At 32.2% G+C, this 26,578-nt stretch overlaps 1 protein-coding gene across 4 annotated transcripts in view; it reads right to left on the reverse strand.

Moving 5' to 3' along the window:
• CTNND2 (catenin delta 2) overlaps window positions 1-26,578 on the reverse strand; it is a 1,133,181-nt gene that overhangs the window by 1,014,076 nt on the left and 92,527 nt on the right. The window contains exon 2 of one of the 4 annotated variants that reach the window (XM_051969855.1): window positions 23,929-24,076. The exons of the other annotated variants lie outside the window; for them this stretch is intronic. The gene's annotated coding sequence lies outside the window, so the exon portion shown is untranslated. The remainder of the gene's footprint in view (window positions 1-23,928; window positions 24,077-26,578) is intronic. 4 annotated transcript variants of the gene reach the window in all.

A 26,578-nucleotide genomic window follows, 5' to 3' on the forward strand; every position in this document is an offset into this window, starting at 1 on the left:
TATGAGCATTTAGGATTTAGCTCAAGCTTCTTCAGTTCCACTAATATCCTCATCCACAGATATAAGAAACTTAAATCCTTAAATTAGGGTGACTACAAAATACACATATCAAATGCAAATTCTCTTTTTGGGATATATTTAAATGAAAGAACCATTAATAATTTCATTCAAAGGAATCAGGGCAGTTATTAAAATACTCAGTTATAAAGGGAAACTCAGAGACTACTCCAATTTATGCTTGTAAACCCAATTATCTCTAGGATATTTCTAGTAACATTCTTTCCAAGAAGGATAATCCACTAGTCTATTCTATTTTGCTGAAGACCTATCTATGTAAATCTCTCACTTTGTAACTTCTAAATCCTTGGTAAAATAGGATCAATTCCAGAAATATCCAATGTATGCCTGATAGTCACTGGTAAAAATAACCTAGTAAGATTAGAATCAAATGCAAAATCATAGGAGTTGATCTCATATTGGAAATATGGCACATATACACAATGGCTTAAAGAAGTGTTTTTAGAAACATATCGCCTCATCTAAAATAATTCTGATTATGAACTTCTCTAGACAAAAAAGAAATTCCTTCAAACTATTTATTCCATAATTAAAGTCTATGTATACTGAGTCATACCTATAATCATAGTAATATTATTCTTTCCCTCCTTATTTAGGTGCTGTCAAATATGAAGAATAACTCTTAAGTGCACTTAAATTAATTAAACATTTCAATAATAATTTTCATAAAAAACTTACTAAATACTTACTATGTGAAAGGCACTATTATGATACTGAGGCTACAAAGATGAAAAATATAGTCCCTATCTTTAAGGAACTTACATTTTAATAAAGGAGATACACAAACCCAAATGATCTTTTAAAAAGGAAGCAATCAATACAAGGAGGAAGTTCAGGAAATGTAATGAGATACATTTTCAGGAAAATTTTCAGGAAAAAATAAAAAGAGAGAGAAAATTTCATGGCTTTGACCATAGTTAAATTGTTGTCATAACAACTAATTTACATAGTTCTTTAAATTATGAAGTACGTGCAATATAATTCCGTATTAACAAGATGATCTTGACTTTTCATTTTTTTCTTTGTATCCTTGATGCTAAACACACTGCTGGCCACAAGGCAGGTTAATTTTTGTTACATTAATTGGATTTCATATACAAGTAAATTGAGATGCAGGGAAATCAAATTACCAACATAATCTTTGAGCAACAATTTACTCCAGGTTTCCTGACTTCAAACAAGGCCAGTCAGTCCTCTTGTCACTACAACTGGTATGGGTGCAACTCAAGGCTTCTGACTACAGAGACAATATTTTCCTCTGTCTCACTGTATAAGACACCTATCTTCATAATTTAGTCTTCAATTATCTCCTCATTGACAGATGAGCATACAGATATAAAGAAATAATTTCCTACCTATGTGATTTTATATAGGTCAACTAGCTTATTTGGATCTCTATTTTCTCATTGGTAAAAGAGATGGTTGGGATGGAAGATTTCTTTGGCCTTTTACAAATTTAAGTTAATGATTCCATGAGCTATATTTTATATATGCTCTGATATTTATGACAATAATTACTTAATGTTTTCTAAAAGTGATTTTTAATTTTTTTAGAGTTTTGAACAGGCTTTTATGCATATTAATACATTTGATACTCAAAAAGATCCTTTAAGGTACATGAGTGGATATTCCTTTTAATAGATAAGGAAATTGGGAATAAGATTGATTTGGCCAAGGTCACTTAGCTGATATGTGGCTGAGATGCAACTTAAATGAAGATCATTTGTCTTCAGTGTTCCTCCTATGCTATCATACTACCTCTATATTTTCAAATGAGAAAAGGGTCCCAGAAAAGTGTTGTGAGTATGAACTTCAAAGAACATATGGTTCATAGAAAGAATAAAACAAGATCAATATATTAGAATATTTTTTGAGCAGTGATATACTGTAATATTATCAAACTATTTTAAATAAATAATAGAGAAAAAGAAAACCAAATGTGTTTGGTCAAAAAGCTGTTGAATCTCATATGACTTTTACTCTGATGATTGAAGTATAAGGTAAGGGAAAAAATGCCTTATAAATGATAAGCTAGAGTTTTTTAGAAAATAACATTTTTGAGTGCCATCTCCAAAAGATATAAAGATATGTCCAAGAATTTTGGTAGAGATATGGTACTGCATCCAGAGGGCAAAATAGATGATGATGATGATAATGATGATAAAGATCCTCTAGTATAAAGGATCTCATTGCTCTCCAGTGGACAAAGACCTTCTTAGATATGGAATTGGAGATTTTAGTTTGAGCTCTTCCACTTCATATCTTTGTCAAGTTCTTAAGCTCCATGGGTATCAGTTTTCTCATCTGTAAAATGAGGGACTAGATTATTGTCCAAATTTCTTCTATTCTAACTCTTAGGATTTTATAAATTTCTAGGGCATCACCAGATCTTGTCAATCACTCATTTAAAGAGGATGCTTAAACAATAGGTAAAATTCAACAGTCCTATGGTAGTAAAGTTTTGATGCTATGTACTATCTCCAATCTGTACTAAATTCAGTCTGTTCATTGTACATGTTTATTTGTACTCTTCCTTACCTATCATATTCAGTCTTAAATATTAGATGTCAATTCTTGTCAGTTAATTCTTATTGTGTCCTGCTTGTGTCTGGGCACTGATTTTGTTTGCTTACTTAGATCATACCTTATCCATTCCTTCAATATAGCTTCGATGCTGGAACACTGACCCTAGTTTTCTTGACTAAAGTCAACATTTAATTCTTCCAAGCTTTTTTATCTTCTGTATCTGCTACTGACTCAATCTGGATTTTTCTGCTTCTGCCTCAGGATCTTTCCCACTCTAGAGATGCCATTGTCCCTGTGGCCCCCACTTTTGATTATTGGGACTACCACTTAAGAAAATGCCTACTTCTTCCAAGCTCATTTTTGTCCTGATTCCAATCTCAGACCTGCTCATGGCCCCTTCTGAAACAAAGTACTCCCCATTTTACACCAACTTCTTACATACAAGAACAATTTTATGTATTTTCTTCTACCATTACAGTGTACGCTACTTGAGGTGAGAAATTCCCTCTTCATTTATTTATTTATTTACCTATCTATCCATTCATTTATTCATTCATTTATTTGTTTGTTTATTTATTTTTCACATTCTGAAGACAGTATAGTTCCTGATATATAATAAATACTTAATAAAAACTCTATTCTTTCTGCCTCTTTGTCTTATTTACCTGTCTGTCACGTCTGTCTGTCTACCTACCAATCTACCTGTCTGTCTGTTTACACATGTAACCATGTATCTATTTATCTACTACCTATATATCTGGTTCTGATATCTTATTTGTCCTAGGGTATCAATAATTCTTGGGTTAAATCTTAATTTTATCCCAGTGATTCTTAAATCTACATATGTCCTTTTCCTCTATCAATAGTTTACCATATACTGTTAGTCTAGTTCAGCAAATCTCTGGCTTCCTTTTTACTTCTATAATCCACAAACTGGCACTGGCAATTATACAAATACATTTCTGCTAAAGAATTTGCTTTCAATCATGGCACAGAGCAGAGTCTGGAAACAAGCTACAACCAATTGTTCCCCTTGTTCACTACACACAGCACTTAGTTCTGCATGTCTCTAATGTACTATTTGCTGTTTTTATTACCTAAATGTTTCCAGTAATCTGAATTTTGCCTGAACCACAAATGCTCCTGGGGTTAACTACAGATAGATACAAATGTAAATTAAGGCAGAATATACAATGGCTACCTGTTAGTTTTTTTGTTTTTTTGTAACTGGGATCTCAGAACAATTAAGACTGAATTCATAACTTCTCTCTAAAACTCTCTAAATTCACATAGAGGAGGAAACCACATGACCTTTTTTTGTTTTTTTATCTTTACAGTCATATCTGACTCTCTATGACCCCATTTGGGGTTTTCTTGGTAAAGATACTATAGTGGTATGCCAGTTCCTTTTGTAGCTCATTTTTTAGATGAAGAAATGAGGCAAAAAGGATGAAATGGCTTGCCAAGGATCACATAACTAGTAAGTGTCTGAGGCCAGATTAAAATTTGGGTTATTTTGACCCCAAGCCTGTCACTGCTGCCCCTACAATAACATTAGGGAACATTACATTGCCCCTACACTTAAGATGAGCTAATTACCAGTATAAGGCTTGAATTCCCCATCAAAATATGAGCTTTTTTAGGTCAGGCAACATATTTTTATTTTATTTTTTATTTTTTTTTGCATCGTTAGTGCTCAGCAGAATACCTGGTATCTTAAGCAAATGTTTAAATTGCTTATTGTCAATTGATGTTTGTTGACTTTTTATAAAATTATTGTTGATTGTACTTTTGTCAACTACCCCACTAAACTAGAAGACTCAGGAAGATATTGAAATTCAAATTGAAACAAGTAGTCATAAATTACTAAAACCTATTAAACTTAGAGATGTTTTACTGGATCATCATGCAGATCCCTTTTCACAGACTTAGGTAAGAATGATTATGTAACATTGTCTATTATCCTCTGACTTAGGTAAGAATAATTATATGAGGTTGTCTATTATCTTGTTGCAGTTAGAAAATTTTTACTTGTATGACAAATTATAACTTTTAAAATCCCTTCATGAAGTTCCTAAGAGGTATTATACATCTGATATGAAGAGGCATTTTTCAGAAGTACACTTACAGATGGAAACAAATAGTTCTTTGGCTTTTATGGGCAAGAAGTCATAGTCAATTAATAAACATTTATTAAATATCTACTAAGTGCCAAGCACTGTGCTTATGTTTCAAGAATAAAAAAGAAAGGTGAAAAGACAGATTTTGCTCTCTGAGAGCTTCTAGCTTGGATATTAGATCATAGCAAGTAGACTGGGATGAGTAAAAAAAAAAAAAAAAAACAGACCACAGAGCTGAGTTCAGATTTCAAAAGGTTCAAGTCAGAAAAAAATGATCTTCAACAAGGTAACATCAGATTTGGAATACATAATTTCAGTGGAACTTCCAGATTTGTAAATATTTAATTATACCAATATAGTTACATGTTCTTAGTTTTGTCACTCAGATATGTAATCATGGGTAAACCACTTAATTTCTTTTAATAAGTCCCTTTATCTTAAGAAAAACAAAATAAAAATTAAATCCAGCAACCCTGTAATAATACCTATATTAACTATCAAAAATTCTTATGAGTTTAAAATGAGTAATATATTTTAAATATCTTAAACCATAAAACACTCAAATTTGGCTTGATGAAAGTCTTATTTCAACAAGGATAAATTTAAAATATAAAGCTACTTTAAATCAGAAAATATAACCAATTTTGCAACAACTATTTTTGAACCTCAATAATAGAGTGGACTTTAAAAAGCATATAAGAGAGATAAAGGAAAAATTGGGAAGAAAAATGAGAGTGATACAAAAATAAAATACGAAAAACTAATTAGAAAAAGAATGTCTTAAAAAGCAAAATTGGCCAAATGGGAAAAGAGGTATAAAAACTCACTGAAGAAAATAATTGCTTAAAAATTAGAATTGAACAAAGGGAAGCTAATGCCTTTATGAGAAATCAAGATACAATAAAGCAAAACCAAAAGAATTAAAAAAAAAATAGAAAACAATATGAAATCTCATTGCAAAAACAACAGACCTGGAAAATGAATCTAGTAGAGATAATTTTTAAATTATTGATCTACCTGAAAACAATGAGTAAAAAAATAAAAGCCTGGATATCATTTTTTCAAGAAATTTTCAAGGAAAATTGTCCTAATATTCTTGAATAATATGGTAAAGTAGAAACTGAAAGAATACACCAATCTTCACCTGAAAGAGATTGCAAGGTGAAAACTGCCAGGAATATTATAGCCAAATTCTCAAACTCACAGGTCAAGGAGAACATGTTATAAATATTCATAAAGAAACAACATAATTATAGTGAAGCCCAGGCAGCATACATAACACAAGATTCACATCTTTTACATTAAAGATTTAGGGGCTTAGAATATAATATCTCAGAAATATCATACACCCAGCAGAACTGAATATAATCTTCAAGGGGAAAAGGTGGACATTCAATGAAATAGAGGACTTTCAAGCATTCTTGATGAAAGATCAGAACTGAATAGAAAATTTGACTTTCAAAATTCAGGAGAAGAATAAGGTGGTAATCAGGCAAGGGAAATCAGTGTTTTAATATAAGTTAATTTGTTTATATTCATTCCTATATGGGAAGATGATGCTTGTAACTCATAAGAACTTATTCCTTGTTAGAACAGTTGGAAGGAGTATATATAGACATGAGTCACAGGTATGAGTTGAATATGAAAGATAATATCTAAAAATAAAATTAAGGGATGAGAAAGAATATACTGGGGGAAAAAAGAAAGGAAGAGGTGAAATGGTGTAAAATATCTGCCACAAAAGAAGCAAGAAAAAGCTTTTGCAGTGGAGGGCAAGAGGGGGAAGAAAAGGGAAGTGAGTATATCTTACTCTCTTTGGAATTGGCTCAAGAAGAAATAACATACAACCTCGATATCAGTATAAAGAGCTATTGTGTCCTGAAGGAAAGTAGGAGGGGAAGGAGATAATGAGAATAGGGGAGGGTGATAGAAGAGAGAGCATATCAAGGAAGGGGTGGTCAGAGGAAGGACAGAATAAAAGGAAAGAGAGAACAGAATTAATGGGGGCATGAATACAGTTAGTAATAGTAACTGTGATGAATTTTGAAGCAAATCTCTCTGAGGAACTCCCCATCTATCAAATGTATAGGGAATTGCATCAAATTTGTTAAAAAAAAAGAACCATTTCCTAATTGATAAATGATTGAAAGGTATGGTCTATGCCTAAAGGGCTACATAATCATGTACATCCTTTAACATAACAATACAACTAGAGGCATGTATCCCAAAAGAGATTTTTAAAAAGGGAAAAGGACTTATATATACAAAAAATATTTATAATAGTTGTTTTCTCATGGCAATGAATTGGATATCGAGATAATACCCATCAATTGGGGAATGGCTGAATAAATTGTGCAATGTGGTTATGATAAAACATTATTGAGCTTTAAAAAATGATGAGGAGGATGCTCTCAGGAAAATCTGGAAAGTCCTCCATGAATTCATGCAAAATAAAATGTATTGTGAACAAAACAATAGCAATGTTGTGGGATAATCAGTTGTGAATGATTTTGTTACTCTCAGCAATACAACAATCCAAGACTACTCTTGGATTTATAAGGACAAAATGTTATCTATATACAAAGAAAGAACTGATTGTTTCTGAATACAAATTAAAGCATTATTTTTTTAATTTTTATTTTTTTTTCTTGAGGCATTTTTGAAGGAGAGGGAGATCTATGTTTTCTTTCAGAAAATGACTTTTATGAAATATTTTGCATAACTTCACTCATGCCTTCTTGTAGAGGGTCACAGTCTCTGAGAAAACTCTGGGTAAGGTTTAAGACCCTTCAGTCCAGAGGCAACCTGCTAACAATGTCTGGTTTGGCTCCCCATCTTCCCTAAGGGCTCTCAGCCTTCCTGAGAAGTCAAGGGATGGTGACAACCTGTGTTGAGATTGAAGCAGAGTGACAGCCGGTGGAAGAGTGATACCAGGTGGCAAACTACATAACAATAGCAAATTGTTTTTGTGGTTCTACATGCACAGTGTTGTTTTTCTTATATTATAAAAAGGGGAAACTCCTTGAAATAAATGGACTCCATTTTTCCACCATCTCGGGAATCCTGCTCCTTACATCTCCACTAGGAAGGTATATTTTAATCATGTCAGCATGGGGGCTCCAGAAAGCAACAGTATGTTTTGTCACCCCAACTTGGGGGGCTCTAGAAAGCAGGACACAACACCTTCTCAATGGGGAAGTGGAAAGGGAGGAAGAGAAAAATCTGGAACTCAAAGTTTTAAACACAAATGCAAACAAATTGTTTTATATGTAATTGGAAAAGTAAATATTAAAAAAAAATAATAATAATATAAGTTCCTTTAGAGCAGGGCCTTTCTTATTTGATTTATTTGTATCCCCAAGGGTTAGTACAATGTTTGTCACATAGTATAGATGCTCTATCACATAACAATATTTATGACTCTTTGTCTCTTTTATGTCTCTGTCACTCTAATCTATCTATCTCAAAAATGAGTTTCTGTAGAATTATTTTATCTAAAGGCAATCCCCATTCACTTGTCCCAGGGCAGAAGTGAATGTATTTTCTTATTTTATGTTTCACTTGATGTTACTATTGAACAAAGTAATCTCTAGGTTCCATTTATTAAGGAATCTTATATGATCTTAATACTAATGTAAGAGCCACTATGGTGGAAAGTTTCTAAAGCTATATTTTAACTTCTATATTCAAATTTATAGTCATCAGAAAATAGAGTAGAATTATGTATTATTTGCACCTTTCAGTCAGTTATGTGATTATAAAGATATTGTCTGCCATAGAAAAAGGTAAAAACCAGGTTGTTCCATTCTCTTACCATCATCAAGGATATTCTCTATACCAACAAATAGACATTTTATGGAGATGATAAAATAGGAGTAAGTAGCTTTGACTATAGTCTAAATAATTTTCTATTTTGGGCTATACCTGTTTTAGGTTCCTTTATCTCTTATAGCATCCTGTACTCCTTCAAATATCTTTTAAAAAATGATACATTTACTTTTTTCACAATTGTACTGCATCCAATATAGATACTTTTTTTTTTCTGTGAGGTCTTTACCACATTTTAAAAATCTTTTTTAGGTTCATTTTTGCTTACTTATAGGTGTATCAGTGACTGAATGCAAAAAGACATGCCACCATGAGAAATTAAAAAAAAATAGAAAGTTTTGTGGACTACTCAGGGATATAGGGTTATTCAGGAAAGACTACTATCTCTGGAGAAAACTGAGCCATTTATAAGGCTGCTTTCTGACTCCTTCACCCATCTCATTTGTGGCTCCAAGAAATTGTAGCACACATGTTAAGGAACATGCCTAAGTGGAGGGGCAGGTCAATTCTCTGAGAAGCTCCATGGCTGTGAATCATAATACTTGAAGGAGTTGCAAAGCAGCTTTTACTAAGGCAGATGTTCCTCGTAGATTGGGGATAAAATAAATTAGAAGCAAGAGGGAAGAGGGAAAAGGTCAGAGAACAGCAACTGCCTCTCAGTCTCCTTGTATTAATATCATCTTCTCACATGAAGAGATCCATTCGAAAGGTCTGAGTTAGACCTCCAGTAGCCACTGGTGGGTGTCTCCTGTATCACAACATATGGAGCCCAAACATGGGACTTAAGAAACACAAGAAAACAAAAAAAGCAGCAGTGCTTGAGAGCTGTTCATGAGTAGGATCTTCCCAGAGTTCCTTCGGTAACCCATGGGGAAGGAAAGGGAGAAGAGACCTGGTAACACATTTTTAGCCAGGGTAATTAAATGGTCCAACACATCAAAGGGCCGAGCCAGGAGACTGATGATAAACTTATGAAAAATGACTGTTTTGACTACAATCTTCTTTTCTGTTTGAAAGTTTGCCTCTATGACATCTCAAAAGCTACTATAGTGCTGTTTGCACTCCTTAGCATGTGGACTCAGTTACCTTAGCATGTAGACTTAGATAATAGCTAATGCACAAACTTACTGACCAGGCTATGTGGGGAAAATAATCCCATTTCCATAAAACAAAAAATGGGGAATTGTTAAGGTCCATGCCTAAGTGAAGGGGTAGGTCAATTCTCCAAAAGCCTCCATAGCTGTGAATCATAACATTTGAAGGACATGCAAAGCATGCAAAGCATGGGGTGGATTGGGAATGAAATAATTTGGAGACAAGAGGGAAGAGGAGAGAGGTCAGAGGACGCAACTGCCTCCCAGTCTCCTTGTATCGTCATCATCCTCTGACATAAAGAGACCCATTTGACAGGTCTGAGTTAGATCTCGAGCAGCCACTGGTAGGTAGTTCCCGTATCACACACACACACACACACACACACACACACACACACACACACACACACACCAGCCACACTGTTTTGGAAGATGGGCTAAACCAGGAATAATAAAAAGGTCTCAAACCCTCCAGTAAGTTAGGGGAATGTCTACTCCAATTATGTAAAACTTCTCCTGGTGGAATTGGCAAATGAGAAAAATTTGTTTAAATGGCCATGAGCATAGGTGAAGCAAGTGTGTGGTGTACTTAGAATTTAATTAGACATCAAAGAAGCTAAGGTCATTTACTGCATTTTTGAGTCATCACTAGTCATCTTGACTTTTCTGCCACTGGACAGTGTTGGCTGTAGAAGAGAGAGTGAGACTGATGACAATGCAACTCTGGCTCAATTAAATCTAATTTATGCAGGAATCAAAAGACTACTCAGAAACTTATCAGGAACATTTTTTCTCCAAAGTGAAAACCCAGAAACCAACTATTAAAGAACACGAGAAAAACAAAAACAAATTTTCTTAATAAAAAGGAAATAGTGGGTAACACATGTATGTAATTTTCAAACCAGCATAAAGAGAATTGACTCATTAGAGCAAAGATAAAAAACAAATGAAAAGAGAAAACTGAGAAGTTACTTAATGTAATCACAATAATTTCAACTTGACTTGTTTCAATAAGTTAAGATGCTGAAAAATGGGAAATGGATAAGGGAAAACAATATTAACTACTGTTATCATTTCCTAAAGGAGTTTAACTAATTGAAAATAATCAACATTAAGAAGGTTAAAAGAGGCTAAAAATTGCCTTATCAAAACAAACACCTGATCTTTTTGTCAAATAGAGACAAAGATACTGTAGGCAAAATCAGTTTAGAATATAAACTCATTAATACAACTATGGATGAAATTGGTGGAAGATTACAAAGAATACATTCTTGCAATTTGTAAAGCAAATTTGCAGACAGAGACAGAGAAAGAGAGCCAGAGATAGAGAGACAAATAGAGAGAGACAGAGAGAGAGATAGAAAAAGAGATGGAGTCAGAGAAAGAGACAGAGAAATAGAGAGACAGACAGAGACTATCGGGGAGTATAGTACGTACAGGAGAGTGTACTAAGTCTCATGATGCTGTATTGAATTTAAGGGAACAGCAAAGATGAAACACTGCAGGGGGTTGGTGGGTTAGTGAGAAGGCTTAAAAACTTTATTGCACAAATCTATTTTTATCCTTCATAAGTGATGTCAATAACCAACTAAAGGCTGGCTATAACACAGTTGCAGGCAATAAATGAGTTACAATTAGAAATACAAGTAGTTATACTTTTGGCGATATCACAGGGATTCTTCAGTTAAGCCTAATGGCTACTTAAAAGTGGAACTTTATTGGGAATCTTGTTACCGTGTGGGTTTTAAAATTTTACATTCCTGTTTTTGTTTTTCAGCTTTAAATGGTATCTATATTAATAGAAGTTTATCTTGAGTTTAAACTACTTCTAACTTCACTCCAAATTCTTCTGACTACTTACTACCTAGACTTCAAATTCTGTTCCTGTCAAATTAAATGAACATTTTACAGATATTTTTAATGTTTTCTCCTGCTAAATAACGTGAAGATCTTCTCTCTCTGCCTTGATGGTGGGTGCATTTTATGACATATTTTCCTAAACAAAATATAAGAAGAGATCAAAACTTAATCAGTTTTTGTTTAGCTAAAATGACAGATCTTAATTTGCTTTTCCATTCTCTTTTTGTGTTTTTATATTCATAAAATATAGTTACTCTTGCAATTTTTCTTTAAATAACAATGGAGGCTACAAGGCTGTCTATGCCACTGAACATGTCCTGGAATTTGAGCTGCAACTAGCTCAAATTAGTTCATGAGAAACAATTTTTATATTTTCAGTGTGAATATTTACATATCAGAAATCAGATACATATGAAAGTTTGATTTATTAATTTGTTGATTGTCTAAAATTTTAAAAGTGGTTGACTAAATGCTAATAACACAGACTAGATTTCAAAATGTGTTGGTGAGCCAGTTGTTAAATATTTACCAAATGATTTCTGGCTAAAAAAAGCTGAATATAAACATAGTTTCTAAAATCTAGTGAAAAGGTTATAAAAGATCTAGGATCTTATTAAAGTTAGCAAGAATACAGACAATATGGATAGGGTTAACTATAAGAAACTCCTGAGCAACTTAACTGAGAATGTAATTTGGAAAAGGTTTACTGGTAAGAATAGAATCTTTCACAATATGTCATCATAAGTAATGATACAATATATAAAAAGCAATTGATGAACTTTGGAAATTACTTTTCCAAATTATTTGGAATTATTATCATTGTTATTATACTACTATAGGCAAAAGAGAAACAAAACACACAAAAAACATAAGAATGTAAATCACCCCTCATTCAAAACAAGTCATCAAGGGGATTACTTTATACTAACTTCAGTTCAGCTAAGGAATGCTATTAAATCACAGAAGTATAACTACTTAAATTTTAAACCCAGTGTGATTCCTTTGTTGCTCAGCAGCTGTCTGAAAAAGAGTCCCTAAGCTTATTGAGTTTATAAAAAGAGGAAAATTTGTCTAGAAAAAAAAATAAGAGTTCATAAATGTTTATTCAGCTTTATTTAAGGAAGAGAAATAGCATTTTTACTAGCTGTGTACTCCAATAGGTAAAGGTATATACTCTGTCACAGCTCAATGAAATAATATTTAATATCCTCCAAATCAGAATCCCAGAATCTCACAGTTCAAAGGCAATTCAAAGTCCTTATAATCCAGCACAGACCTGAATAAAAATTTATTCCACAATATACTTAAAGACAGCTTTCCATCCTTTACTTGATATCCTATAGATAAGGAAAACCCACCATCTCCATTTACCTTTAAAATATTTTTTTTCCTATATCATACTTAAAGACTTTAATTTATCCTTTATTTAAAGACCAATAGAGAAGGAAAACCAATTATTTCTGCTTTAATATTATCCTCTCTATGATATACTTACAGATGGTTATCTATCCTTTACTTGAAGCCATCCAAAGAAGAACCTAGTATTTTCATAACAATTTAGGATAGTTCTCTCTACAAAATACTTAATAATGCTATTCTATAGTTTAGTTGAAGAACTCTCGAGAAAAAGAATACATTACCTCAACTCCACTGTTAACACTTCCTTAAGTCTAAAGTTATTGATATTCAGCTTTTGTTCAATCCACAAATCAAATGAACAAATATTGATTTAATGCTTCAGCTGACTATGTGTAAGGCAAGTTTGGCCTAAGCCATCTTTAATTCAAATTCCAAGCGGCCTGACTTCTCATTGGTCATTTGATTTGCCAGGTAACTTGATATAAAGGTGGATTTGAGTGAAAATAAATGTACTATATGTCTTATTGAATAAATTAATGCACTGCCTTTCTGATACACACAAGCCTCACAGGACTTTGGATTATGCATGTTAGTTGCTTTTAACTCCTAGGTGAGAAGAACATAAAAGTTCAATATCTGGAAAATAGAGACCAATTTCTTTCTATAGTGATCTGTTATATGATATAGTACCTTAATGTGGTTCTATTTGAAATAGCCTGCTAAACACATAGTGAGGGCACTGGATCTGTATTTGTCTGTAATATGCTGGATTAGAATTTGAAAGATTTAAATTAAATAACTGAAAAGAGAGGCAAGTAGGCAACAAATAGCTCTGTTCTAATTATACTGTCAAATTCATAAGGGAGCTTTAACTGAATGATACAATTTTAACAAATAATTTCTATAACAAGATGAAGCATTTCAAAGTATTGATTTTCTTTTCTTTGATGGGGCTGGGATGGGGTGAGGTGGAGGTTCCTTTTTCTTATCAAATGTAAGATAAAGCTTAAGACCCCGGTATCTAATATTTTAGTCTATTCATCAGAGATCTTTATCTCAGTACCACAGAAAATCAGTCTCTGGTGAGTCTAGAGAAGCATATGTGCAGGCTTTCCTACTTATTAAACTTGTGTCTTTCTATTCCCTTTAGAATAAAATATCAACAACATTCTTTAGATTTTTTTATATTACCTGGCACCAAACTATCTTGCTAGTCTCATCCAATGTGATCCAGCCAAACTGGCTTTCTGTTGCTAAAATAAGAGGATCCAATTTTTATTACAATGCCTTCGTACTGGCTATCTTCCATACCTAGACTGTACTTTCTTCTTATCTTTGCTTCAGAGAATCTCACTCTCTCTCTCTCTTTCTCTCTCTCTCTCTCTTTTTCTCTCTCTCTCTTACCCTTTAGGATACAGCTTAGGTTATAACAACAACAATAATAATAATAACAATAGTAAATATGTGTGGAGTGTCTACCATGTACCAGAAGAGAGGTTGAATGTTTTGCAACTATTATCTTCTTTGATCTTTCAACAATCTTGGGTGGTCAGTACTATTATTATCACCCTTCCTTTATAGGTGGGAAACTGAAACAGAGATTAAGTGATCTACCACATAGTTAATTAAGTGTCTGAGAAAGAATTTGAACTCAGGTCTTCCTAACTCCTGTTCCAGTATTTTATCATTTGTATCTATAACATTTCACTATTATGTATATATTTGTAGTGTTAAACTCTTGAAACTACATTAAAATTTTGGTGACATCATGTAATATATGTATACATAATAGACACATAATGACATATAACAAATGCAATAAATGTACTGTATTGTGGGTATGCATGTACATGATGTGTATGCACATACACATACATAATAATGTATTTAAAGATACTATATCTTTATTTTTATATAAATACATATATAATGTATTATATTAAATAAATAAATATATGTGTGTGTATATGATTTTTTAAATACATCAGTATTCCTCCATTGGAATATAAGCTTATTTTGAGTATAGGTTGTCTCATTCTTTATATTTCAAAATTGTAACCCTGGGCAGGTTTTAGGCTCCCATTCCAATTCTAAGATATTCTTTAAAATTTTAAATTGTTATTTAATCTTCAGGTCCATTTGAGTGTTTGTAACTCTAATTTTATAGGGTTCACTTCTTAATCAAAACATATGTTCATATATTTAAAAATCTGTTAAATAGAAACATTTATCAGAGCTATACCTTAATGCTTTTCTGATTTTATCTGAAAAAAATTATTAAATATCTACCACATGGTATTGTTGATAGATTAAATACAAATAGGTTTTCATTTGAGAGGTATAGTATACATAGTTAAATCCATTTTCCCCACCCAACAGACAGTAAATCAAAATAAATCAATAGCAATAATTCAAACATACAATTTAAAAAATCTATTTATAATGCATTTTTATCACAGCAATTTGTGAGGCAGGAGATCTGAATATCCTCCTCATTTTACAGATGAGGAAACTTGTGATGACCGTGTATTTAAAATCAGCCAGAGTCAGGAATTCAGGTTAAGGGAAAAATCTTCAATCTTTATTCTCAGTAGAGGTGAGGGGGGATTGCAATAGCAATATGGACAGGAAGGATTGCAATAGCAATATGGACAGCTGCGATAGGAAGCCAGCTAGCAAAGGGAGGTTGGAGCTGAAGGGCCCTCACAATGGCAATGGGAGCAGCTGTGTCAAGACACCAGCCAGCAGGCTCTCCTTCTGCTTCCCTTTCCACTCTCCTGCCTCCACCCACCAAAAACGTCATTTCCTATACAACACATCAGGACTTGCACAAAGAGTGGGTGGGGGCCATTCTTTCTCCAAGCTTATATATTAATAGAGTATGGTCCAATTACTATTTAGCCTCACGTGCTTGGGACCTCAGTGCATCAACTCAAGCCTCAGCCCATTACAGAAACTGAATTAGTAAGAAGAAAAATAAATTGTCCATAATTAGTTAGAATCTGACCCAGATTTTGAAACTAATTTTTGTGATCTATGCTCTATCGTTTACCATAATAAGAATCTTAAAATACACTGTAAATTTAATTGTGTCTTCATTATTATTTCTCACAGGTGTTCATTTTAAAAATGCACTACAAATTCACCTACCTAAAAATTTGCCACCTTAATTTACTAGATGATTTTGCTCATGAAATGCTGTCACAAAAATGTATAATGTTGCAATGTAGAATAAAATTTAATTTATTACAACACAATAAATATCACTGCTCTTATGCTTGATATTTCTGACTCAACTGTAGTTTCATTTTCTGTTTATGAATAAAATCTTTACCACCAAGATACATTTATGTCACTTCCCAACTGTGTATTTAATAATTTTCAATTTAGTAATCTAAATTTTCTAGGACCAAAAATGTCTCTCAAATTAGCAATCATTACTTCACTCTCAGTGGGAATGGGGAAATTATAGATTCAAGGGCAGGTGATTTTTATAAACACTGAAATTTTATCTTTGAGGAATTGACCAATAAAACACCCTTTTGATCAGAGAATTGTTCTGTTTTAGAGGAAAATCCGTGTTAAATATTTATTGCAATTCTGACTGGAAATTCTTAAAGGCTGGTGCTTTATCACAAGATGAAGGATTTAGAAGAGAAAAAATATTCACCTAAATTTGATTATAACCATGAAAAATGTCTTACCCATTCAAAATTCCTGTTCCTCATATTTCCCAAACTATCTATAGCTATCAAACCACACGCATAGATTTAAATATCTATCACATGTATGAATATATGTGATTATTTGCTATGTGCCTATATGAATTTATATTTATGCATATGCAATTTTAATATATAACTATATTATAACATATGTAATATGTTATATTCTATATTATAATGTATAAATATATATAGTAAATGTTCAATCATACCATTTTTTATTATTAACCCAACAAATTTATTTCTGAGACTTCTTTTCACATGGTTTCCCTGCTAGCTATTGCCTCCCCTAATTTTAAAAAAAATATGTTTATGTGATTTAGCATTTTTACTCTGCAAGGCAGAATGGATACAACATCATGATTCAATTTATCTATCTTTTTGTTTAAAAGGTTCACTTAATCTTCTTCATGTTAGAAATTCCATTCTCTCCTTTCCAAAATTTTTGTTCAACTGGCTCCAAGATGTATCATTTGCAATAAAGCATTCAACAACCAAAATGTCCTGTGTTTTCTTCTTTTCACACATATTCTTGAGAAAATGCCATCATTATATCTCAGAATTTATGCAATATTAGATTTTATGAGAAATAAGACTAGAAGTTGAGTGAGGTAGGCACCTACGGGGGAGGAGAGAATTCACTTATAATTTTTTTTTTAATTTTGGTTTTATAAATATAGATTTTAATTCTTCACATTCCACTGGAGCAGGGGATATATAAGTGTTGATGTTATGAAGACTAAAATCCTCCAGTAGATAGTAACATATGATAGGCAAAAATTTCAAATTGAAAAACAGTTCTCAGACCTTACAAAAGAATTAGTTTAGTTGTCCCTTGCAGTATCTACTACACCTTAAACGTTTGCTTTACCCTATTCAATTTTTCTCTGCTCTAATCCCCCCAAAACTTTCTAATTTCCTTAATCACTGACCTGTCATCTCTCAACTTATTTGCCATTAATCATGAAGCAAATAAACATTGGGATGATCCTGTGTATGACTGTACTTCATCTTTATTACTGAACAGCATTGTTCAATCTGGGCTAGCAGGCTCCCTAGGTGCTAAACAGAATAGCCAGTATACATTCAAAGTCTAAGCTATTGTATTTATAACTCTGTGTTTATTTACTAATGCTCTTTATGTATAATCAGGTAAAATCAAATTGTTTTAAAGAAAGAAAAAAGTTCAAGAAAAGTCACAACGAGACAAATATCATATAATTATATAATAATAATATATATCAATATATAATTGAACATAGTTCAATTACTAAATTACAAATGTATAACACAAATATAGCCATCACCATCATAAATTCATATTTGCTTTTTGGGATACTATTAGGTTGTGTAAATTGTTATCCAATTATTTAAAAGAGAAAAATAGTTTTTTGCCATCAGCAATATTATAGACGTGAATTTGCCAGGAAAACATAGTTGATTTAAAAGCAAAACTCTTATATGATGTGAAAATGATAAATTCATTTTCCTGAATATTTGCATGCTTTTTTGTAAAACAGTAAACTTGACCTGGCTTTCTTAACCATTTCCCCTTGACTGTTCAGCTCTTTAGCAGTTTGTGGGGGAAGCAAGTAATAACAACAAAAAGAAGAAAACTAGTGTTGATTCAAAATTGACTCCAAATTTGAGAGACAAGATTTTATCTGTTATGACCCTTTGCAGATTTATGCTTATAATATTTGAGAGATGTGATTCTGTGATAAGCGAAGTTCTCACAGCTTTGACTTATGTTTGCAAAGCTTTCCCAAAGCTCTTGGACTTAGGTAGCAGGTCATTTGTTTATAGTGAACTTGGAGATATTGTTTTAATGGATCAAGAAATACAAAGTTAGCAGACCAAAGTACTCAACAGAACTTAATGAAACATCTCTTATCTAAGATCTGGTTTCTAAAAACATGTTATTTATCAAAATGTGTTAAGTTAACAGGGACTGTGAGCTTTCTTAAGTTATAATTTTTTTTGCTCAATCTGATATTTCTATAGTTATTAGTGGGTGTTTATGATAGCTGCTTAAACAATGAAACTATCCCCCTCCCCTCAAATACTAGCTAACACACAAAAGTAAAGAGAAGTAAAGTGGAAACAATTTTAATCATGTTACAAGTAAGTTACTATCATATTCAGTATTATCCTCAATAAAGATAACATTTATTAATGGCATAACTCATAATTATATCATTAGATACGTTGCAGTATGTTAAATGTGTAACATTTATTGTAGAATAAACTATTTCAACAGCATTCATGTTATTTAGTACAATTAATAGAAGGCATATTAAAAATAATAAAAACAGTCAATATTTTACTGCAAAGCTTCAGCTAACATTTTATACAAAATTTAACATCCCTCTAATGTAAAGTGTTTTAGAACTATTAGTTCCATTAGTTTTTATTTTATATGTAGAATGTCAAAGCCCAGACTTTAGAACATGTTCAGGTACGAACTTACATGTGGGTTAAACAGACCATATGGAGATGTTCATTGCTTGGTTCTAATCCAATATTTATAACTTTGGAAGAACTTGCTTCTGGCCATGAATAACTCAAGAGACCCCATACTACATGATAATTAAAAAACCCTATAATTGGCTTAGGAGCTAAAAGGATTGAGGGTTTAGTAGAGGCAGAGCCAGAATTCAATATTTGTACAAAATATTCACAGGAATGATTTTTTTCTGTCTCTGAAAAAAGAGACTTGTTATCTCTCTGTCTCTGTCTTTTTCTATGACTATATCTCTCTCCTCTTCCTGCTCCTCTTCCCTCCTGCCTCCTTTGGTAATGTCTGAGTTAATAAGATTACTGTCAATTATTAAGGATGAAGGTGGGGCGAGCAAACTGCTTTACACAGCGAAGCAGGGGCTTCATCTGTCAGTTGAGATAATACATTCTGGAATGGGCCAGACAACTTAAGCAAGGAAGATAATTATCCACTAAACCTGTTGGGGCCTTTGTAAAGGGAAAAAAATATTCCTAGAACCCACATCTGCAAAGTACCTCTTATACACCTTATGAAAGTACTTTGATGCATTTTACTATAAATTTGAGTCCTACTTTCCCAGATGACAAGTATATTCAGAGTAAACTACATTTGACAGATGTTTTTATAACTTCTATCCTTGCTATACTTTATCAATAAATACCCTTATGTAAAAATTAGTTGACATCAACTGATTGACTGATTGAGGGGTTGGGGAAATATACTAGAAGGGGGCTTATGATCAGTGGTATTCAAAGCCACATTCCTTCAAAGAAGTCCCATCAAACACTAAATGGATAAAAAGGCAGTAATCCTCTGAATGGTCATTCTTCTACCTTTACTTCTTTAATTTTGTGTTTTCTTTCAGTTTCTCCCATTTAAGCATCCTTGTCCTTTGAAATATGGATGACATAAATATACAGGAAACTGAGTACAGTAAAAGAGCAAGAAACCTAGGTTCAAATCCTGACTCTCTTATTAAATGGAATGATATTCTTTGGTAAGTTATTGAATTTCTCCTGGCCTCATTTTCCTAATTTGTAAAAACTTTGCTGGGTGTGATAAAAAATCTTAAAGGTTGCTATAATTTTTAAATTATTTGGTTATTGGGGCAGCTAGGTGGTGCAATGGATACAGCACTAGCCCTGAAGTCAGGAGGACCTGAATTCAAAACGAACCTCTGACATTTAACTCTTCCTAGCTGTGTGACCCTGGGCAAGTCACTTAACCCCAAATGTCTCAGCAAATATATATATATATATACACACACACACATATATATATATGCATATTAATAAAGCATTTAAAATTTGTATATACATTGCATTTAATAATATCAATTGGTTCTACTTTATGCTATTTTCCTCAGTCTCCTTTTATAAAATAACACTGTTGTTGTATCTTTCAAATTTATCATCTTTCATTTCCTTCTATTTATCACGTGCCATGTATAATTTGAAGCAAAGTTTTGTTTCAAAAATTGTGGAAAATTTTGCTCATTAGGCCAATTGATCCAAAACAGTTACTTTCTTCAACAGTTTGATTATGCTGTTTTCTCCTTGAGCTGTCATGTCAATTGTTGTAGCATTTACACTGTGCTTTTCCTTAAAAACTCCTCCATTAACCTCAACTTCAAACTCGTTCATGTCTTTATATACATCTTAGTATTTTTATATAAAGGGATGATATACTTTTTTCTAAAAGGTTTTTTTTCTGTATTTATTGAGAGAATGGCATGGCAAGAGATTCCTTATTAATTTTTTAAAATTATGTAGTATTTTTTCTCTAATGCTGAACCATCCTTTTATTATCAGTCTCAATAATAATAAAAAAAGTCTTTCACCAGTTTTTTTTTCTTATTTTGAACAGGGAAATGAGATTCCAACCCCATTATCATCAAAATTTTTTGACTATTAACCTGTTTTTTTTTAAATTTGCTTAGTTTATCTATGACTGTAATATTGCCTAGGTTTGAGAAATTAGATTGAGCCCTTATAATTCCATGATCAGACAATATTCATAAGACACAAGTTCAATTCCTTCTTGAACATAAACTCTGATGACCATACTAATATACTTCCTTCTTTGTAAATCTATTCCAGATTCTTAGTGAATGTGATAAAATAAGAACTATGGAACTATGGAAGAGCTACATAAATCACATTATACTCATTTTCAGATTTCCCTCCTTTTTCTGACATATAACTGAAAACCCTCTTTGCATTTGCCTTTTTCACTTTGGGTATGAAAAGTATATTAACCCTAAACAATTTTTTCATTAATTTTTAAAAAATAATTACCAAAATATTCCATTACTTATTATATTTGAATATTGAGTAATTTTATTATATTCAGTTCTAAAAGTAATTAAGATATATAATGTATATATACATGACACAACACATACATGCATGTGTCTATGTATATATACATGCATGCACACATGCCATCGGGCAAATGATAATCTATATTTCTCCATTTCTCCATCTTTAAATTGGACTAAATAAACTCTACAATTCTAGCAATCAATGAATATTGCATACAACTCATTCCCTTCCCTTAAAAACCAGTTAAAGTTAGTAGGCTAATTTCATGCCTTATTAACATTTCTTATGCTCCAAATTTAGTTTATTATGTGACCCTTTTATATCTTGCACTATTGTTGTTCTATTGCCCTACAAACCAAGACTTTCAATAACATTCTTGATTTTATAAAACTCCCCATTATTTGCTTTGTAGTATTCTTCCTCTTTCTTTGCAAGGCTCTCTTAAAATTGTGGCACTCTGTATGGAGCACTGGCTCTGGGGTTAGAAGGTCCAGGTTCAAATGATGCTATGTATTTCTGTGAACTTGAACAAGTCAAGTAACCTCCAGCATCCTCAGTTCTGGTGTTTGTAAAGAGGAGGTTGGGGCATTTTAGTTTTACACTTATGATTTAACACCTAAAGTTATTGCATATTTCTTTAGCTTGTTCATTTTTAGAGAGTTTTTAAGGAAATACTGTCATCTTGTGTTCTTGAAAAGCACTTTTTATGTATGGCTTAGCTGACATAGATTTCTTTCTACAATATTACCCTCATGTGTGCTATATATACTGCATATAGAAACTTGCATTGTACAGGTAACCAATAATATGATTTCATTCAATGTGATTCATCAGGAAATATTTTTCTACCAAATTGTAACAACATAATTTAGCTCTCTCTCTCTCTCTCTCTCTCTCTTCTCTCTCTCTCTCTTCTCTCTCTCTCTCTCTCTCTCTCTCTCTCTCTCTCTCTGTCTCTGTCCCTGTCTCTGTCTCTGTCTCTGTCTCTCTCTGTCTCTCTCTCTCTCTCTCTCTCATACACACACACACACACACACACACACACACACACACACACCCATATATATTGTGCTAGGTACTGGAATCACAAAAACCGACAGAAAGAAAAACTTTCTCAACCTTCAATGTTAATAAATAGTCTTTATTTGTCCAATTGACATTAGTTCTCATTTATTTTTCCTATTATATTTAAGCTTTAATAGCTTAAAACTTCACTAAGAGTTCTGAAACACCTCTTATAGACATTCTGCCAGAAGTTTCTAATTCTTCATTAATTAAAAAAGTGATAAATGATTTTCAATAGTTTTGTACACAACACACATCATATGATTCTTATAACCATTAGAAGACTGAGAGAACATTTTCCCAGATTTTATAAAGTGACTAATATGTCATGCTTATCATACAACCACACATCTTGACACTGTAAAAATGAAAATGAAATATTAAAAACTTAAGTCACCATAATATATATATATATATATATATATAATATATCTCCAACTATTTATCTATCTATCTGTCTATCTATCTATCTATCTTTCTATCTATCTGTCATCTATCTATCTATCCTCACTAAGTCCTAATATAAATCTTGTTTGCTCTAGAAAACAATCATAGGGGCTTTTTGTTTGCTTGCTTGTTTTTGAGGGTTTTTTTTTGTTTGTTTTGTTTTGCTTTTCATGGCAATGAGATGAATTTACAGGAGATGCAATGTACTATAATATGATCAGAAGAGTTGACTTTTGACTCTCACAGCTGGAAATTTCTATTTAAGATTTCACTTAGTGAAATCTTAGTGCCAAATGAACACAGAGATGAATTAAGACATACCTACTAGATCAAATATTTCCTCGATGATAGAAGCAAATAACTAAGTAGTGAAGCTGTCAGGCACAACCTTCTGTAATATCATAGAAGAGAATACTTCCTGTTTCCAAACCCAATAGCTTTAAATCTATTCAAGATAGAATCTAGATTAAATCAGTCTCTATTGATAGGAAATTTTATAAAGCCTCCCTCAATTATATTGTATAAAAATATCAAACAAAAGCTCTTAACTGTTTTCTTCTTTCAACCCAAGGTAATGCCACATAATTCTTGGCTCACAATCTCTAAGTTCAGTCAGATATTTATGTATGCATTCATTTAAAATTTATTTGGCATGTCTTATGAGCAAATCACTTTACTAAATTCTTAGGAACGAACGAAAATGAGCAAGGACCCATCTTCTCCATAATGAAACTGACAGTCTACCAAGACATGAACATGAATAATCGATGAAAAGTGGAATATTCTAATTCATATGAGAATAAATAAGAGAGAAAAATTAGATGTTCTTATAAGAGAGATGTTATAAATGACTATTCCTGAATTTGTTAAAGCTATTTTGTAGTTTAATCCTGTTTAGGTACATGCAGTCTGAAAGCAAATATTTGACCTCTTTTCTGTCAAAGTCAGAGTAGGGTAGAATTCTTTATTCTGGAAAATAATATTCTGAGATGTGAGCAATACCTGTAGTCAAGTGTATGAAGAATTAGTATGAGGAAGATGCTGTCCAGAATGGTAGAGTGGTACAACTCTGTTGGCAGAAGATCTGGATTCTAGTTCTGGCTCTTCTATGTGACCTTGAACAAGTTACTTAAACTCGAGGCCTCTTCATCTGTAAAGTGAGAAGGTTGCACTATATTAGCACTAAAATCCATTACAGCTCTAATGCTCTGTGACTCTCTGTACACTAACAGAGCAAACAAAAGAGGAAAGTAAAGCCTAAAAGAGGATTTAGGAGAGACTTTAGGATCAACTTTAGGACAAGTTATTGGAAAAGTTCACCCACCAATTTGTCTAAAGACCTTTGAGATTAAAAAATCAAATTTGATTTTTTGAGAAGTACTAGTAATAAGGAGGAGGAGGGAAGCAATTATTTAAAAAAAAAAAAAAACCTCTCAGTTTTAGAAAGAAACATTATGGTTCCTGAACCATTTAAGAAACTGTATTTGCAGATTCTTCAAGTGAAATGAATACAATCAGCCAACCATAATTAGTGCAATCATCTTGTAAATTAGATTTAGCAGAAAGAACATCATAGACTCCCAATAGTACTTTATATTTCCTTTGTTGAAATAATGGCTACTTAGAACACCTGCTGTTTGCTTTCATTTTGACATTTCATAAAATACAATAAAAGTTAAGCAACTAGTATATTAGGGCAGGGTCAATAGAAAATTGTAATAACCATGAATTTTTAAGATTCCCATTACTTGTAAAAATCTTGTGAGAGAAAATATTTTTTCTTCCTTCTTTCCTTTTCTCTCTCCTTTCTTTTGCTCAGAAACACTAAATAAGCTTCTAGCCAATCTATACCTATACAAGTCCTGGCTTTTATTCATGACCTTGAACAAATTATACAATCTCTCTATCTTTCAATTTCTTTATCTATAAAGTGAAGTTAATTAACACTAACTTGTGTTTTCTGTTTCGGAGAATATGATCATCAAGTTTATGACATTAATTAACATATATCTTAATTCCATTACATTTCAGACCTTTATTCATCTGATGACTAAAATGTACTCTCCTTACCCCCATACTCTTAGTTGGTCTCAGCTTCTTTTGAAGTCTGATTCAAATGCTTCTGTGACACCTTACCAGATTTCAATCATCTTTCCCTCATTAAATTTTTCATAATAATTTGTCTTATCATGTTATATATTGTAACCTTAGTTATTTGTGCCATTTTTCTCTATTAGATTATCTATTAGATGGAAATGGGAGCTGTATCTTATCTGTTTTTTTATATCAACATCTAACTTGTACTTAATTATTTAAATGATTAATTGAATCGAAGAAATTATAAATTTTCTACTTTGAAAAATATCATATCAGATTAGTCACAAATACCCAAATTAATTTAAATTAATTCACCACATTAGAACCAATTAATTTAGCACTTCATTTTGGCAATTCAGTTTTGTACCCTTCATTAAACTAGCATTGGATGTGTAGAGTCAGAAAGAAACAAAAGTTTTAAGTAAAGTCTCTGGAGTTCTTGACTTTTTTTTTGTGTTATGAACTTGTTTTTCAGTTTTGTGAGGCCTATAGATCTATTCTTGAGATAATATTTGTTGACTTCACTCATAATTGAAGAAAATGCTAAATTTTAATTAAAAATTAATGAAGATAAATATATTATATTTTCCATTCAAATTCATAGACCAACTCTGAGATTTCATCTCTATCTAGATGCCTTTGGATTAAGAACACCTGCCTAGACTGAATCAAACCCAGACAAGCTGATCAAATACAAGAATACTTGTAGACTTTAGCAAGCAAGGTCCAAATAGAATGTCAGAAATTCAGATCAATTAGGCAAATAGACAAAATGGGTCAAGACAAGCAGCAACAAGAAATCAAAATATAAGAAGGTGGCAAAGAAACAACATAGAACATCCATAGTAAGGGCTGAACTTCATGCTGAAGTAAAAAAATAAGTGATATATCACTTATTCTCAAGGCTAAAACTAGTCTTCGGTTTAGGTTATTTGTACTGATGGGCAAGCAAAGAGCTAAGAAACAACATGACACTTGACATTTGATCATGTAATTCAGAGACATTTAACTAATACAGAAAAGATAGCCTTTTTTCCACTTAAAACATCTATAGTTTAAATAAAAATAACAACAAATCTAACATAGATACCATTTGAACATCCATTAACAATTGTTTTTCATAGACAGTAAATAAGAAAAATTAAGAAATGATTCCTTAGATCACCTTTAATTTTAATTTGAAGATCATCATGAAAGTAAAATTATTGCAGTTTTATAAAAGGAAATTCTGAATGCCATAGTGAATAGAGAATCACCCTTGAAATCTTAGCGCAAGCCCAATTTCTAACACATTTTGGCACATAGTAGCTATTTGACCATACTTTGAATGGCTAAACCCCTCATCACCCAAATAACTAAAATTGAAAACTGTCATTTGTATTATTCAAATTCTAGGATGAGTTTTTCTTCAACTATAAGGTTCTTGCAGCAATAAAACCTCATCTTCTATCCAAATTTCAAAAGCCTAGTCAAAAACTACTTCATTTTCAAAACTAAAAATTAAAACATATAACATTATTACCGGGCTTATCACAGTGAGACTTTTTTTGCCAAA

Source organism: Antechinus flavipes, chromosome 1 (genome assembly GCF_016432865.1).
Source record: "Antechinus flavipes isolate AdamAnt ecotype Samford, QLD, Australia chromosome 1, AdamAnt_v2, whole genome shotgun sequence".
Taxonomy (NCBI): domain Eukaryota; kingdom Metazoa; phylum Chordata; class Mammalia; order Dasyuromorphia; family Dasyuridae; genus Antechinus; species Antechinus flavipes.